This window comes from Crocuta crocuta, unplaced genomic scaffold (assembly GCF_008692635.1).
Source record: "Crocuta crocuta isolate KB4526 unplaced genomic scaffold, BGI_CrCroc_1.0 scaffold1016, whole genome shotgun sequence".
NCBI lineage: Eukaryota > Metazoa > Chordata > Mammalia > Carnivora > Hyaenidae > Crocuta > Crocuta crocuta.
Window position 1 is genome coordinate 496,597 of NW_027533328.1, and position 8,793 is coordinate 505,389.

An 8,793-nucleotide genomic window follows, 5' to 3' on the forward strand; every position below is an offset into this window, starting at 1 on the left:
ACAATTATTTAGTGAATGTCTATCAGCTGTTGTGCCTCTTACTAGGTCTTGGCATGGAGTAGGGGATACGTTAAGTCTACATTCTATTGAGGACTATTCATATTAAAGAAACACACACGTAGAAATAACTTTAAAAATTATTTTAAGTGCTATGGAGAAAAAGAACATAATATCATGAGAAAAATTGATGGAGTGATTTAACGTATTTTGGGAAAAAATAAAGCATCTTTCCGTCACTGAAATTTAAGCTGAGACCTAAAGCACTAACAAAAAGAAGGCTCCAAGGGGTGGAAAGAGATTAGGTCATTCTAGAAAATAATACATGGATGGTGTGCCTTCACCATGGTGAGCATGGGGAGAGTGAAATGAGAGGAGGCAGAAGAAACAGATTTCAGATTTAGGGGCTCATAGGTCATTCTAATAATTTTGTATTTTATCCCAAGAGAACCAGTCAAGACTTTTAAGCAAACAAAAGAGAACGCATCGACTTTAAGATTTACAAAGTTTAGATTGGTTTTCTATGGCAACAATCCGAGAGCAAGAGCACTGAGTGGACAGACAATGCTACAGCTGGAGAACAATGTTGTTTCAACCTGATTGGTGGCAGTGGAAATGGAGAGAATATACACTTATTCTCCATGTATATGCACACATGTGCACACACACAAGTGACTGGATGAAACAGCAAAGTGGATGATGTAGAAAAGGAAACAAAGAAACAGGTCAAAAATCATTCTTGGTCCCAATCAAATGCTAGTGAATCCTTGCAGATCTGGAGAGTTGAAAAGGTGATTGCATTTAGTGATGCACACAAGCATAGGTAAAATTTGGTCTAAAATTTGCTTGATTGACAACTTTGACCATATTAAACTACATTAAACTGTTTTTCCTACTTGGTATCAAGGGGTTGTACTAATAAATTATAACTTGGTATCAAATATAAGACTATATATATATACACACACACACGTATACATAGGCACGTGTGTGTATAAGAAATATAATTTAAGTGCCTTAAAAATACCACTACCTAGGGGCACCTGGGTGGCTTAGTCAGTTAAGCATCCGACTTTCACTTAGGTCATGATCTTGCGGTTCGTGGGTTCGAGCCCCACGTCGGGCTCTGTTCTGACTGCCAGCTCAGAGCCTGGAGCCTATTTCAGAGTCTGTATCTCCCTCTCTCTCTGACCCTCCCCTGCTCACGCTCTCTCTCTCTCTCTCTCTCTCCTAGAAATAAATAAAAATATTCTTAAAAAATACCACTACCTACTAACTGATGAGATTCAATCCCTTAAACAAGAGTCAGCAAACATTTCTATAAAGACCGAAGAATAAATGTTTTCTGCCTTATAGGTACAGAGGGTCTTTTATAACATCTCCACTCTATCTATAGCACAAGAGTAGCCACAGTCAATATCTAAACAAATGGTCATGAGCAGAATTGGCATGGCTGAAGTTTGCCAAACCATAGAACCTTGAAATAAACATAGGGTAGACTAGGATGAAACATTAGCATTAGGGTTTAAAGTGGCCCTATTTATTAAAAAAATTAAAAGTAGTGGCAAGTTAGTATGCTAGTTTAAGAGAGGTTTATTAAATATATGATTTTGAATTATTCCTGGATTAATTATTTTAAAGGGACTTTTTCTACAACAAGAAGTTTGGCAATTTTGATACTGAAGTTTTCCATACTTTTCTATGGTATTACTGTTGCTATGTGTTGTGGTATATGATTGTCAAAATAACAAACAAATGAAAAAGTGTGAAAAATTGAAATGACAAGATTGTTGAAGTAGCTTTAACATGGTGATGTGCTGAAATCTAAGGGCTGTGATATACTGTGAGTTTTGATATAGTGAAATTAAATCGATATCAGAGAGTGACCAATGTGTCTGACTACCCAATGTGCCTAGCATGCAACGTTAAAATTCTTCTAGCACAAATAAGAAAATTGTCAGTGTGGCTGTCAGAGGCAAAAAGAGGAAAAGAGAAAATCAGTTACAGACCGGCTGATTCTGAGAATAGCAGAGAATGTAAACTCCAGAAAAAAAAGATGATCTATGTTTGGCATGTTTATCTACTGATACTACATAATGCAACTGAATCAATTGAATATACCTAATACTTTTTTGAGCAATTTGTTACACATATATACAAGATGACACATATGCATATATGTGTATATATTAATTTTTTTCACATGTGTGGTAGGCTGAACATCTTCCTCCCAAGAGAAATATACGCCTCCAAGCTTCATCCCACTACCTGGAGCCTGTATGTTCCCTTAGCAAAGTAAAAGGGATTTTGCAGGTGTGATGATGGTAAGGATTTGAGATAAGGATTATCCAGGTGGGCTCAATATAATCACAAGTGTTCTTATAAGAAAAAGCCCTGAGGGGCAGTCAGCAGTAGGAGATAGGAGTCCAGAGGGACTGAAGAAGGATCTAAGAGCAAAGGACTACAGGTTGCCTCCAAAAGCTGAGAAAGACAAAGGAACATTATATTCCCAAAGCCTCTAGAAAGAATACAGCACTACTGACATGGAGAAGTTAGACTTGTGATCTTCAGAACTGTAAGAAAATAAATTTGTGTCATTTTAAGTCATTAACTTTGTGGTAATTTATCGCAGTAGCAGTAGGAAACTAACACAATATGCATAGTCACCCTTGCCTGGCATTACTTCCGGAGTCATTTTCCTAGGAATGGCAGAAATATTTTGGTGCTACTCTTGTGATAATTTTGTAGCTGGTTAATTATGGGACTCATTTGTTATACAGTGTTTGATGTTGCTGAACTTTCAATCAGAAATTTTAAGTTTTAACTTTTGTGACATTTTGAGCATGCTGCTTTTATAAGTGATTTTATTTTTTCTCACGGATGTGTAAAATTTTGTTGATATAATGTAGCTACAATGTTGCAATGTTATTTGAAATGGGAAACCAAATAAATTAGATAAAAATGATTCATATTTATTACCAAATCATGAGATCATAATATAGTAATACTAACAAAATATTGGATACTTCTGACAGGCTAAGAATTTAATTTTCATCCAAAGTACATTCCCAAGTTTCACTTTTGTTTTGTAATAAAATCTCAATTTCAGGAGATATTGAAATGTAAACAGGAAATAGGTGTCAGCCTCAGGTCAGACCTACATTGCACAGTATACTTATTTACAACAAATATTTCACAATTGTTAGCTTTAAACTAAATAGTCACTTCTCTGATTTCTCCTTAGGAATAGACACAGCTTTTGTATGTGCAACACTTTTATATTTCCTTTTAAGGATACTAAACATGACTGAGGAGACATGTGCCAAAAGTGATGGATGTTGGAAACAATCTTGAGCTAGGAAACAGCATGAGGAAATTGAAATGTTTGAAAGATAGGTTATATTGGATGAAGAGCAAGAGAGGGAGAAAAGGACATATTTATTGTATTTTAGTTAGCTATCTCCAGTCTCTGTACATTTTCTTTCCAATCAAATACTTTGGTCTTTTTGCAGGAANCCTAAGGCTCCTGCCATTTGTTTTCTCTTATTGCAAAAAAAAAAAAAAAAAAAAAAACAAGCATGCAAACAAAAATAGAAGCAAGAAAATTAGCCAAAGAAAGAAAAAAAGAAAGAAAGATAAACTACTTATTGAACACTGTCACAAAATAAATTTTAGATCAACTTAATAGGAAATAAAATTATATTTTACAATTGCAAGTAATTGTAACCAAGGAGATAAGGCATACCAGGAACAGATTCTAAACTGAGACAGAAGCAAAGGAAAAAAAAAAAGGATGTTAAAAAAAAAAAAAGCTAGGCAAAAGCATGAAACTCGGCTCTAGACAAAGTAGATCAGAAATAGAAGGAAAAAAGCTGCCTAATCAGACTGAAATGTAAAGGCAGGAAACATGAATGAGAACAAAGCTCAGCCGTTGGTCATCAAGGTGATATATATTGATACCTATTCTTTGAAGGTTTTTTGGATAGTCATGCATTTAATGGTGTTTATTATCAAATATGTGCTATAAACTATTCTAAACATTGGGGATACAGCATAAATGAAATAAACAGGATCTCTGCTCTTAACACAGCTTAAGTTTGGTGATAGAAAAGAGTCTAGAAATATGTCAATATGTAACTAATATATGCTCCAAAGAAAATGAAGAGGAGAGAATATAATATATGAAAGGGTGTAAATGGGAGAACCTCAGTTTCGTTTCCCCGTATATGTAGGAAGGGCCAGTTCTTCCCTGCTATGTCTGCCTTCCTTGCATGTCTCCTTTACTGCCCTCACTGAACACTTCTGACACTTCCAGTCACCAACCGGGTGGAGGTTTTCCCCCCACACCAGGCAATTCTCTTGAGACCACAGCTGGTACCTTACAGTTGAACTCCAATCTTACATCCTCTACCTGTACATAGCCTCTGATCCCACAGGTTAAGGGCTCAGTCCCACAAGACTGCCACCCTCCTCTCTCTCAACCTCCACCTCCCACCCCCAACTTCAGATTCTAGTTGTAAGCCCAGGTCATTACCTGTGCTTCTGAGGAACCGACTTTAGATATGTGGTTTCAAAGACCCTCTCCTTTGATTAACTTGTGAGAATGGCTCGTAGAACTCAGGGAAATACTTAAGTCAATCAGTTTATTAATGGATGTGATAAGGGATACAGGTGGAGATGCAGATGGAAGAGGGCAGGACAGGTGGGAAAGGGTGTGCAGCTTCTCTGCTCTGTAGGAACACCACTCTCCCAGCACCTCTACAACCTCACCAATCCAGAAGCTCTCTAAACCCCATACTTCCAGAATTTTCTGGAGGCTTCAGCACATAAGTATGATGAATCATGAACTCCATTTCCAGCCCTTCAGCCTTCTCAAGAGCATGAGGAAAAGGGCTGAAAATTTTAAGCTGCTAATTATGGCTTAGTCTTTTCCATGACTAGATTACCCAGGAACCCATCAAGAGTTGCCACAGTAGAACAAAAAACACATTTATCACCCAAGAAATTATAAGGATTTCAGGAGCTCTATGACAAGAACTGAGGGGAGAGACCTCTTTAGACACACACACACACGTACACACAAACACACACACACACATACATCTATATGTATATATGTATATATATCATAGAAAGGATAGGAAGCGATTTATTATTTTAAAAAGAGTTGTCAGAAAGGGCTTTGTGATAAGTTTCTATTAGAACAAAAATACGAAAGAATCTTAAGGTTAAGTCAGGGCATGAAAAACTGTGGACAAAGAATTAAAAGCAGATGAAACTATTTGTGCAAAGGCCCTGAGGCAGGATCATGCTAGGAATGTTGAATGGCTAGGATCCAGTGTGCTTAGAATAGAGAGAGGAGATGGCTTGTGGAGGGATCTGAGGTCAGAGAGATAGCTTTGGGACAGATTGTACACTTCAGCAGTTCAAAGGAAAAAACTATATTTTATTCTGCGTGAGAAGAGAAATAGTTGGACTCCCTTGAGCAAAAAGGTCAAGTGGTGAAATTTGTTTTGAAAAAATATTAGATATTGTGTGGTGAATAGATATGTTCCAGGTAAAAACAAAAGCATGCAGCAACATTGAAATAGTAGGGAGGGTACAAAAATACTGATTCAGAAAGATGCGTGCACCCTGATTTTTACAGCAGCATTATCAACAATAGCCAAACTATGGAAAGAACCCAATGTCCATCTACTGATGAATGTATAAAGAAGAGGTGGTAAACACACACACACACACACACACACACATACACACACACACACATAGTGGAATATTACTCAGACATAAGCATGTATGAAATCTTGCCATTTGAAATGATGTGAATGGGGCTACAGAGCATTATGCTAAGTGACATAAGTTAGAGAAAGATAAGTGTCATATGATTTCACTTATGTGGAATTTAAGAAGCAAAACAAAGGAACATAGGGAGAAAAAAGAAAAAAATAGGGAGAAACCAGAAAAATGACTCTTAACTATAGAAAAACTGAGTGTTACCAGAGAGGAGGTTGGAGGATGACAGATGAGTTAAATGGGTGGTGGGTATTAAGGAAGGCACTTCTAGTGATGAGTGCTGGGTGTTGTATGTAACACTAGATGAAACACTAGATTCTACACCAGAAACTAATGTTACACTGTATGTAAACTAACAGGAATTTAAAATCTACAAAACAAAACAATATACGTGGGTGATAACCGTGTCTGAACTAGTTTCTTAGAGCTTCCAAAACAAAACACCACAGACTGGGTGGCTTAAAAGACAAATATATATATTTTCTGAGTTCTGATAACTAAAAGCCCAAGAATAAGGTGTTGGCAGATTTTTTTTCTGAAACCCTTTCTCCTTAGTTTGCAGATGGCCACCATCTAGCTGTGTTTTTACATGACCTTTACCCTAGGCTTACATGTCCTTGGTGTCCCTCTCTGGGTCCTAATGTCTTCTCATAATGGCACAATTCTGGTTGAATGAGAGCCTACCCTAATGGGCTCATTTTATCTATCACATCTATAAGACCCTATTTCCCAAAACAGTTACATTCTCAAAAACTGGGGGTTAGAGCTTAGACATACGACTTGGAAGGGATATATTTTAGTGTATCATATTATAGCCTCACATCATAGTGGAGGTGGAAATAAGTAGTCAGATTCAGGAAAAATATTCAAGTAAATAATAAGATTTGCTGATGAAATAGATATTCATTGTCAAAGATATATGTGATGTTTTTGATCTAACAACTGGAAAATGGAGTTGTTAGCAACTGGGCTTTGGCAGAACAAGGAAGGAGTGAGTTTGGAGTCTGTGTGAGGTGGTGAGACTTTCTTATGATGTGAAATTTGAAATGACTTCCTATATTCAAGTGAAGATGCTAAGTAGACAATCAAATATCCGAGAAGTCTTAGAAATATTCCTACTATAGGCTGTATAATTCCATGCACCCATCTGTGATGGGAATTCAGCCTGGGAGTGGGCTTTGGGTATAAGCTGAGTAAGAAGTGAGCCTAGAGAGTGAAGGAATTCACAGTGCACCCAGCAAGTTTCTTTCCCTGGATCTGATAGAACAATCTGTGTCTTTATCACCTTCTCTTCCTCTTTCCCTAAGAAGATGCTGAAATGGCAAAATCGATAATAATAATAAAAAGATGTAGAATTTTCTGCAGCAACATCTTATTTATGTTTTGCCAAATATTGCCTCCTCTGTGAATTGTTTTTATTTCACTTTGAAATTTAACATTTCATCATTCATTGATTTAACCTCCTTGTCCCCACAATTAATAATTTATTAAGCCATTTCTATGTGCTAGAAACTCTTCTTTCCAACCCTAGCAGTTAGGTTTGCAGACACCAACAAGAAGGCTTTTGCAGAATTTGTGAGAATGGCCTATTAACATGCCAGGAAGGACAAAATGGCTGGGTGGAGATTATGAGGCCCTATACTTTGTAGCAAGCCAAGCAGGTAACAGGAAAAATAAATACACATTTGTAAAAGCCTTATAGCCTATTAAAAAACATGAAAGATGTTTGGAATTGTAAAGGCTAGAGGAGATTAAATAATTAATTTAAACTTCAGGAAGGCCATATATTTTAAATTGTGCCTTGAATAAAAAATACTTAATTTTGAAAGAACTTTAAGTATTATCATTTATTATTATCACCAATCAATTTCTGGGGCCTTAAAAACTCATGATTTCTATTTGCAGTTACGTAGGTCCATTTAAAAGGCTCTGTTCGTATGTCGGGCATTGTGTAAAAAACGTTTTAAGAAGGTAGAGTGGACAAATACTATTAAAGGTAAACAGAACATCTAAGATTCTGAGTTAGGGAAACCCTAGTCATAAATACTTTCCTTGTGATCTGCAACTGTCTGACCACAACAAACTTAATTTTTTTGAATTAGAACTTCAATGACATATTTTCAGTCAGGAAGTTTATTCCAGTAATTTGAAAATATTTCTGAAAAGAAAATTTGTTGTTTAGAAAGGCTAATTATTCTCCATGGTACCCAAGCAATTAATCTTACAATGCCATTTTTTTAAAATAAATTGAATGCTGTAAGAGCTTATCTCTTCACTTACTGTATAATTTCAAATATAATTGAGACAACTACATGGAATAAAGCACTTTAAAACTCTGAAGATCATTCAACTGGCAAATCTGAGTGTCGGAGAATTTGGGTTGCAGAATAAATCCATTCCAAATATTCCATGTGGCTTAAGTAAATACAAAGTGTAGCAAATCTCAACCACAATTAAATGTTAACCTTTAAAGATCCATTGGTTTCAAAATATCAAAAATACTTTTGGATAATTTCATTACTGCAGTCTACTTATTTATTTTTTTAGTACAGATGAGATCCAAAATATATTCTGAAAAGTAAATTTTAATTTTTAAAAATAAAAAAAAATTTTTAAATTTTAATGTTCACATATTTTAGAGAGAGAGAGAGCATGCACACTGGCAGGGGAGGGACAAAGAGAGAGGGAGACACAGAATGTGAAGCAGGCTCCAGGCTCTGAGCTGTCTGCACTGAGCCCAACATGGGGCTGAAATACACAAACCATGAGATCACGACCTTATCCAAAGTAGGACGCTTAACTGACTGAGCCACCCAGGTGTCCTAAAAAGTAAATTTTAAAGTGATTATTGTAAAATTTTCATGGGATAGTTACTAATAATGTCTATCATTAAAAAAGCATTTACTTCAGTCATGATTCTCTAATCTGGTCTATCAGAATTATGGCATAAAGACTAATGGCTCTAGTAACTAAAGTTAGAGAAAAATAGGTATTATCTGT